Here is a 10463-nt window from a genome sequence, read left to right as displayed (position 1 = left end):
TAATAGAGTTATCTCAAGCTGAATTTTAATTTGAATGCCTCAAATCCATACAAAGATAGGAACTTTAAACATTTTCCAACTCTCACTGAATGACAGCAGGTTTGAGAGCTGTATTCCCACAGGCTCTTTCAAATCCTATCCTTCAACATCATCCACAGGTCAAAGTTATTCCAAGTACAGAATAAAATGAAATAATTGCTGTAATTTCAAAAGAAGCATTTTTTTTGTTTTGTTTTGTTTTTTTCTCCTCCATTTACAGCAGTTTTAACCTTGCACATATTACTTGTAATTCAGAAATACACACGTTTGGAAAATGTGATAGGAGGTCAAGCCTTGCCTCCAGCATTGCCTTAATAAAATGTTAAGTACATTAAATACATGCTGATATAATTTATAATAATTCTTCAAATTGAATTCTTCATATGCAGTGAATTTCCACTTAAATGCATTATTTTAATGAAATCAAACCTTCCCATGGAAAAGCACTGCCTTCCAAGGAGACTATCAGCTTCTGTTCATTCTGTTTACATGGGAATTAAAAACTGTGTTACTATATAACCAAAGTCTGCATAATAAGAACTCCCATTACTGCAACAATTTCTGAAGCAAGTCTCCTCAAATAAAACCATTTTTTTAATATATATAATTGTATGTGAGATTATCTTATAAACTAAAATGAAGGAATTAAGGTTAGAAAAGAAAAAGTTCACTATAACTTGTCAGTATTTTCATTTCTCAGTTTTGAAACAACTTGTTTCTGTTCCAAATTATGCACAACTTCTAATACAATATTTTCTACAGAATAGAAATTTTAAACACTATAGAAGGATAAAACATATCTCCATGTCATTTTCCGTACCTCCCCAACAATGGAGAAAAGGGAAAGAGCCCTGACTTTGAAATAACTTCTGTAGATGCTTTGTGTAAGCACTGTAAAACATTTTCCTTTAAGAGTGCAGAAACACATTTTAAGCTGTACTGACTCTACAATGAACAATGCCTATGATAGCATATGATAGCAGCCTATGATAGCATATTAAATTCATATTTCTATTTCTAGGGCTTCCTCAAATAATAATTATTTTCAGAGAGGATTCAACCAGCACAAAGTATCACAGAATTGTAGGGGTTGGAAGGAACCTCTAGAGATTGAATCCAATCTGCCTCCCTAGACCAGGTTGGATAGGTAGGCGTCCAGGCGAGTCTTGAACATCTCCAGACAAGAAGACTCAACAACCCCCCTGAGCAGTTAGCTCCAGCACTCCATAACCCTTACTGTGAAGAAGTTCCTACACACATTTGTGTGGAACTTCCTACGCATCAGTTTGTGACCATTACCCCTCATCCTGTTATCACACACTGCCTCCTGCACATTAGATATTTATAGATGTGGATCAGATAAAAGGATCCATCTATTTATGAATACTCATTAACCTGTTCCAATGTGAGGTAGAGCAGAGAAAATAGAAAAAGTAGGCTATGGTATTTCTTTTTATATGACTAATATGTAGTATGTCTGACACTCAAACAAATTATGTCAAAAAAACGCTGTGAGTTTTAAATGGCCTTCAGTTTTGTCAATATGCTGTAAATTGTCTGCAAGTGGGAAAGAAAGAAAATCATTTTCAACCCAATTGCCTTTATCTAGGAAAATTGTTCAGCCCTCCCTGTGTCCACCTGAAGTGCCTTATAGTGGTTTCCATTCTCAAGGAATAGCCCTTAATTTAAAACTTAGGCCCTCAAGCCCTGATTGCTTGGGACTGTGAGGGTAGCATGCTGAGTGTTCCTGGCACTCCAAACAGTATAACGTGGACTCAGCTACACAGGATCCACAGTCTGATTCAGAATATTTTCCAGCAGTGCTCACGTGGATGAAGACCAGTGGTGGCTGCGATCATTATCTGGCTGGAAGCAGTGGACTCTGTTGCTTGCAGAGGAAACACAGACTAAAGAGCACCCTTGCATATACTGTAGAATGCACATTTTTCAAAGCCAAGCTAGAAACACACTTTTGATGAACACTGGCTCCATGAGTCCTGTTATACTTTCAAATATGAGTGAATTGGTCATTCTACAGAATTCTGACTATGTTATCTTCTACAAATAGCAGAGTAATGTCCATTTAATACCTCTGATATATATCTGAAAGAAGGAAAGATGTGCAGCCTAGGTATATGACCAGAATAGTAAGTAGTAAATGTTTGCTTGTAATATCATGTTAACTAGAAACTTGTTTATGCCACCTTGTCAGGGGAAACACAGAATTAACACACAGAATGTTTAGTACTAATTATGCTGTCCTCTTTTTTTGTAATTTTTAACAAGAAATTTGTTATGTTTCTGTTTCAAATATATTACTAGCCATGTCTAATGTAAATGAATCTTGGAAAAGCTGCAGAAATACATAATCATTTTGAATGTACCATGCTTAGAATAATATAACCCTCAAGCTAAAGTTGTTTTCTATTTTTCCATTCAAATTAGCGGTGAAAGGATTCTCAGACATATGTTACAGAGTCAAGTTGCCTGATAAAAATATCAGAAGAAAATGAGATCAACTATAGAAAAATACAGATTTTTTTCTGTAAGTAGATAGAAGATAAAAGTAAGTTCTAAAACAGAATAGCAGAGATACAAGAAAAACAGAGTAGTTTTTACAGTGGAATTTGATTTTGATGTTTTTCTATATTGTGGAAAATTTAGAAAGTAAATTCTCCAGCAACTGCAGAATTCACCAAATATTTTTCATTGTCTGTATAGTTTCTCTAATATTTGCATTAAACAAGTGATATTAAAGGTGGGAGTACTGGAATGGATCATTTTACCACAAAAGACAAGAATCATGCTATTTTATTGAATCAGATATATTTCTTTAAATTCTTTCTTACTGCCTGCTTTTTCAGTGCTTGGAATATGGCATGGACCTATTTACTGATTGCTTTTCTTTCCTAATGCAGTTTTACAGCTCTTGTTTTGGCAATCCACAGTTCAAGAACAAGATTTCCTCTATTTAACAGAGAGAAGTCTCTGCCTCTTTGGAGGACCTAGGTGCTAACATGACAGTAACTCAACATTTTTTCAGCTGTCATTTTTACCATCATTAATGGCTTCTTTTTACTCTAATAAAATTACACTGCAATTGCTTCTTTTTATTGTAATACATGAAGAATAAATTCATTCAAGAAATTCAATAGATGAGGAAATGCCAGAGAAAAACTGTATCTGACTGCTGATCTTGGAAGACATAAGATTTGAGGAAACTGATGGCTGACAGTGGCTGATAATATGGGGAAGAACAAATGGAGGAGAGAATCACAGAATAGTCCGAGTTTGAAGGGAATCATCAGGTCCTGTTCTTGGATCCACACAGGACAAATCAAAATCCAAACCCTATATCTGAGAGCATTGCTCAAACACTCCTTGAACTTCGCTACTTAGGGCTGTGCCCACTGCCCCGTGCATCCTGTTCCATGCCCACCACCCTCTGGTGCAGATCCTTTCCCTAACCCCCAGCTGCCCCTCCCCTGACACAGCCCCATGCTGATCCCTTGTGTCCTGTCCCTGTCACAGTGAGCAGAGCTCAGCACGGTCCCTCCTCTCCCTGTGAAGAGCTGCAGCTGCCTTGAGGCCTCCTCTTTGCTGAGCAAATCCAGGGATCTCAGCTGGTCCTTTCATGCCTTGCCCTCCAGACTCCCTCACCCATAGAGTATGTTGTTTATCCCAACATACTATAAGGAAGGCATGTAGCACGAACTATCCACATAATGCAAACCAGGTCACTGACAATGGTGGCTTATTGATATTTAACAAACAGGAACGATTGGAGCATTCTCAGAAAAGTGACTACTGAATACAATTTTATTTTCTACAAAATAATTATGAGCAAATTAATTCAAGCTGCTTTGTAACTGTAGAAAGACCGAAAACAAGACACATAGATAAAGCAAAAGTAGAAAGGGAAAGAATGTTGGTATAAATGTGACTGGTTGACATTTGGAAATAGTTTCTGAAGGCAAAGATCAATCATTCTATACTACATGAAGACTACTATGAAAGTATAGGAAGAGTCAGTTATGCGCAGGGAGCTAAAACATTGCTCATTTTTTCAAGGACATATGAAAAATGCTCAAGTGAAACAACATCAAGGATGTATTAGAGATAGCTATCTGTCATTTTTATCTGATCATTTCTTATACAAAACTATCCAAACATTTTTATGCAATAATAAATCATCTGTTCTACATAACAGATTCATAATCTTTCTTTTACCACATGAACTGAAATGTGAAAATAAAGAACAGTTAATTGACACTAAACATTACTAAAAAACAAACAAGCAACTAATAAAGAAATCATTGTAATTGTTATGTCTCAATCACTGTGAGCCTCTGTGGGATCAAGTCTTTTTTCATCCACAAAATAACTGAGGAACTCAGCAGAATCCAAGAGAAAAAAATCAGACCTTTATATTTTAACCGTAACAAAAAGGAAAAGGGGGGGAAAACTAAAAGCAAAAGGAAATAAGTAAATAATTCTTTGTTAAGTTCCAATAAGAAATATAGGAAATTTTCTGAAAAAAACTATTTTGACATTGAAAACCAAGATTGATCAGCAACACAATCAAGACATACTACCCCCATAAACAAAGGGAACTCATGATCACAGTTATTCTTTTCAATAATTAGTTAACCATGTCCTTTAAAATATGGAGAGAAAACTGTACACAGTATAAGAAAATATAAATACTGATTTTATCTTATATTTGACACCAAACAACAGAGTATTTTAAGACTTTTTAATCAATCTTACCCATGAATCTGTGGGTGTATTCTAATTAATGCAGTAACACTAATGTAACTTTTCGACTTCTTTTTTGTTACTTGAAAACTATCTGCAGCTCCTACTCCACTTTGTGAAATACACATATACCATGCTCCACAGTTCCTGAAATATAAGAAATATATATTTATCTATTACTGTTTTCACGCTTCCTGGCTACTTCTACACTCTTGCCTCTTTCTCATCCTTCTGCACAAGGATAATAAAAAGCAGGTAAAAGAAAGTAACACAGAACAGCCTTTCAACCTACCCAGAATACCAAGAAAGGAAACTTTACACACTATCTAGAGTTTGCTTTTGTAGATCCCAAGACTTAAATCAGTTGGCAAGAAGGTAACCTTGCTCATCATTTAGGACTTCCCAAAGCAGTGTAAGAGCTACATATCTCAGGTAACAATTGCCAGTTCTTTCCAAATTGGCTTGCTCATGTACCACATCTAGTTGCAGGCAATGAAAAAACAAACAGCTCTCCAAGTAAATACCAGTCAGTTTGTGAATGCATATAAGAAGAATATAACCATTTAGTGCTACACTGGTTCACTGCAGTAGATGATGTGTCAGGTCTTTAATGGTTGACAACTTCAAAAACTTTCCTTGTAGTTTCCTAAAGAGGTCTTAGGAAAAGCATATAGTAAGAGATATACAGCATAAACAAATGGAGGAAGGATGCGCACAAAGTCATTCAATAAACTACAGAAGGATGTTCCAAAAATCAGCTCTCTAGAGGAGAATAAGATTTGTCACCATTCAAATATGCTTAAAATGATGTTTTTGTATCTGAGAAGGCTGTAAGGATTATTCTGATTTCAGCTGGGACAGAGATGATTTTCTTCATAGCGTCTGGTGAGATGCTATGTCTTGGCTTTAGGAGTAAAACAATGCTGATAACACACTAATGTTCCAGGTATTGTTTTGCAGTACTGCAAAGAGCCAAGAACATTTCAGTTTCTCAGCTGCTCATACTGTCCTGCAGTGAGAGAGAAGGGGATGAGGCAGAACCAGGATACACATACACACGAATAATAGAATCAAAGAATCCTCAGAGATAGAAGGGATGTTTAAAGCTCATCTAACCTAACACTTGCAATTATCAGTAACATCCCCAGCTGCATCAGGCTGCTCAGAGCCTGGTCCAGCTTCCTCTTGAAAGTCTACAGGGACAAGTACATCTACCACCTCTCCAAGCAACCTATTCCACTGTCTCACCACTCTCACTGTAAAAGGCTTTTTTAGTTATATTCAGTGTAAATCTACCCTCTTTTAGTTTGAATCACGTACATTTATATATGTGATGCAAACTGTTCTAAGAGTAATGCCTCCTATTTTATTTCACTGGCCCATGACATCAGAGGCAGATGTTGATTGTATGATAGTAGAGGTTGAACCTTCCCAACAATATTCTGCTACATTTTTCTGCCATGTGACAAATGACAGCAGAGGGACAGTCTGACAGAATGGCATCTGACATGAGAGGGCTTATTAAGCAAAGGTATGTCACTGAACCTTGGCTGGACTGTTCTACCACACCAATCGTACTGTCTTGATTTGGTGCTTTCTGACTTCCATCAGTTTAAGTCAATAAACAATGGACTGTGTGGGCAACTTTCCTAGCAACAACTCCACCACGGCAGCTGTGAAACAGGGGGTCACCTCCTCTGGTACAGTTTTTTTATGAGAACAGCATGCAGGCAAAAATGCTAACAGTGATGATTATGTTGAACAATAGTGCACTGCAGCTGAGAATTTTCTCTATCAGTGTTATTGTATTCTTTGTATCTGTTGTAGTGTTACATATGAGAAACACACTGGGAAGTTGCTACTTCCAGCATGAAGGAGAAGAAGCATCAGAGAGACCATTGCATCATCAAACAGATTTCTCACATAAAATAGCAGGTCTGAAAGTACTAAATCCTTATGCTGCAATTATGCTCACTTCATGTTATATACAGTTTCAGAATATTGAAACCTATATGTTGTGACTTGCAGTCAAAGAAAAATACATCTGTTTAGACATGAATTCTGACAACCTTATTAATCTCAGAAAATTGCAGTGAATACAACTAACTTAAAATTTGACAAGTATTAGGCTAACAAAATTGGAACCATCTCAGATTTATCTAGCAAACATTTCTCAACACTGCAGACATGAAATGACTCTTAGTAAAATCTTCATTGGACTACAACCAAAAGCTTTGGGTGTTGAGATATAAGACAGCATGATCAATGACAAAAATAATTTGAGAAAAAAAGCAAAAAAAAAAACAAAAAAAAACCCTCCTGCATCAATGCTATAAAGATTCAATCCAACTGTTACTGTTCATTGCTCTAGTATAAATAAAGTTGGTTTGAGAGATTCAGCAACACAATCACCTGTACAGTATAGACAGCAAATACTGCATTTGAGATTCACTTCTTCGCTATTTTCCTGATTTTATTGGCTTTCGAATCAGACTAAACATGCTGTGCTGTTCATTGCAGTTTTGCAACTCAGTCTCTAAAAAAGGCAATCCACTTAGTCATATAAAACTGTGATTATTTAAGCCAAAGACAACACTAGGGTTTTATGAAAAATCTGCTGGAACTTTGAAGCATGGTAATGGCTTTCTCCAATGTACATTAAAGGCAATAAATTGACACATGTCAAATGTGCACATGGAATTTCCCAGGGAAAAAAAAAAAAAACTAAACAAAACAAACAAACAAACAAACAAAAACAATCCTATAATGAAAAAAAACAATGCTGTAACTATGTCACATTTCCTAAGGCCTTATGTATATCTTAAGCATAGACTCCTTAAAATCAAAATATTTAAATTTTTTTTTTCAAGAACCCTATACATTAGCTATCCAAATACCATTAAATGTCTGTTTAAGCTTTTCTGAACCAGCTACTCAACAATAATTCATTTGAAATACCCATTCTCTACTGAGATACAAGTGAGAAACAGCAAGACAGCCTTCTCAGTGATCCTACTGGTTGCCCTCTATTTTGCAGTTCCACCTGAAAACTTCACTAGAAGCAATAGAAAGCCCTAAAACAAAAGCATGAGGAGAAATTATGAGGTGTAACCTCCTTTCGCATGACACTCACCAACACAGGACTGTGGAAGTTGATGAAGCAACACCAAAGGAGCTCATTTATCATAGTTATTTATCATAGAGCATCAGGTGAATGTGAATATCTTTAATGCTAACATTTTGTTTTGCTTAGAGGCTTATTCTAGTAACTAGCAATATCATTTTTTTCTCCTCTGCCCCTCCCCACACACACTTTAGTCTCTAAAAAAAAGTAATTTTAAGCATCTGGCATTTTATGTTGACAAACAGTAACACATAATTCCCTGAAGAGAATTTTCTGTAACTTCCTATCTTGCTATCACTTCCAAATATTGCTGAAAACAACTGGAACAACTAAAGCAATCAGCCAGACAGCCACAGTACTACACAAACACAATCCTTCATCACAATGAAAATAGACAGTTTCACAGTATTAAAAAATATATAGAATAAAAACGGTGATAAATCTTATAGATCAACGTGAAGAAAAGAACAGTGGCTGCTTTGTACCCATGCAAGAACTCTGTTAAGATACTTCATTCTTGCTTTGAGCCATTTATGCCAACAAAGAACTTGTAACTGAAGTTGATGACAGAGAAGGAAGAGCTGCTTACTTGGAAGCTGTTGAAGTAATTATCTTGAAGGATTCTGCAATATATCATATGAATCCAGCTTTCAAACTGCCTAGTACATGCACACGTATAAGGATACCCACAGACACATCCTACACAGAAAAAAGTCAGACAAAACCGAGTCTTCCTTCCAAATCTTTAGTCCTTATTTCTGTCAGGAGAACCAATAAAAACAACCTAAACCGATATAAACAAAATAAATCAACAACACACAAATTACAGATAGTGTTTTACATGGTGAAAGGGCTGCTATTCTATGCAGATGCTATTGAAGACATTCCCTATGCATACAGAGATTTACTCCTTAATCACCTGTGGGCATTGTTAAGTGCAGCACAGTTAAATCTATGTGGCAATTCTCAGCACAACTGGAAAAATCCTGTGACATAATGTTTTGCATTAGAAACACTAATACAGGCATGTCTAGAATTAATGAGATTACTTTCAAAAATGAAAGCAGACTAGAACAAAACTGCTAGCTCTTTTACAGCTAGTAGAAATAATCTACCTAAATAAATAAATAAATAAATAATAAGGGATTTGAGCAATAAACATTGCCAGTCAAAAACAAGAGAAACAAATTAAATGCAAATAGGCAGAACATCTTGCTGAGCATGCAGGAAGACCAACTGGCAAGGCAAAACTAACCAAACATGCAAATAAGCAGAATCCTCTCTTCGAAAGGACAGCAGCATCATACAAACTTTCAACATAAGCCAGAATAAAAAGGAAGAGCCCATTTCTCTTTCAAATTCTCTCTGAGTTCTCAAGTCTGACCTAGATACCTTAACTAAGAATCATCAGGGACAGCCACCAGTGGCTGTAGTTGGATATACTGTTATCTTCATGATACTGCATACTCAAAACTAATTTAGAATACACATATTAAGAACCAACAGATTTGTACACATAGGGAAGATGGCCAGTTTTTTGTAAGAACTGCCATTAGCAGGAAGTATGTTGCTCATGAGAAAAGTCAGCAAAGTTCAGTTTTAAAGATTAACACTGGCCTCAATGTTAGTCTGCAAATCCTCCAATTTCTGAGATCTCTGATTTCCTAAGTGATATTTAGATATATTCTCTAAGTGATATTTAGATATATTAAATTGCAATCACTTATCTGTTATTCATGTTACCCAAATCATCATGCAAACACCATGAAATTATGGCTGAAAGTGAAGAGTTGCCCAAAGGTAGCACTTGTAGAATTACACACTGCTATTTTTTGTTTTTTTTTCTCTTTCCTTCCCCTGGCCATCCTGGCTTGCCATTCTAGATTAGAAAACTATCCATTCATTATATGGTCACAGAGCAAAGCAATGTGTATATGACATTGGCCTAAGAGAGGTACTGCAAGTTGTTTCATTAATTCTCCTGACACCTTCATAAGGCATTGCATAAGAATACAGTAGAGGTCTACCCACTGCTGCTGCTTTATTAACCTTACTAAGTACCAGGCTTTGTCAGCAAAAGCAAACTACATACATACAGAAGTGAAACAGAACATAAGCTTTCCTAACAGAAACCTGTTCATCAAATCCAGCACTCAAGAACAAACATATCCCTCACCGTTTGGTTGGTGAGCCCTTTCTTCCCCTCCCTCTGCACATCAGGTTGATGTCTGAGAGGCCAACATTCTGCTTTCAAGCCTGGTAGGTGTTGGTAGCTGCCACATATGCTTGGCATGCGGATTCTCTTCTCTCATTCATCTTTTGCAATGATTTACATTTACCTTGTTTTGATTTGGTAATTTATTACACTGTCTTCACCTTCACTCTGCATATCAGCTCTGGAGATTTCAACGAAGTGAAATGCAGTCAGAAAAGCAGGCTTGTTTCATGTTCCAGGCTTCTTTTCTGTACAGAATTACTTCGGTACTGTTGCCTTAAAAAAATTTCAAGCCTCACAACTGCTATTGTTTCTGAAGCATTTTCT

This window comes from Cyrtonyx montezumae, unplaced genomic scaffold, assembly GCF_038088225.1.
Source record: "Cyrtonyx montezumae isolate F1298 unplaced genomic scaffold, pur_monq_1.0 scaffold_8, whole genome shotgun sequence".
NCBI lineage: Eukaryota > Metazoa > Chordata > Aves > Galliformes > Odontophoridae > Cyrtonyx > Cyrtonyx montezumae.
Note: the sequence above shows the minus strand (reverse complement) of the source record.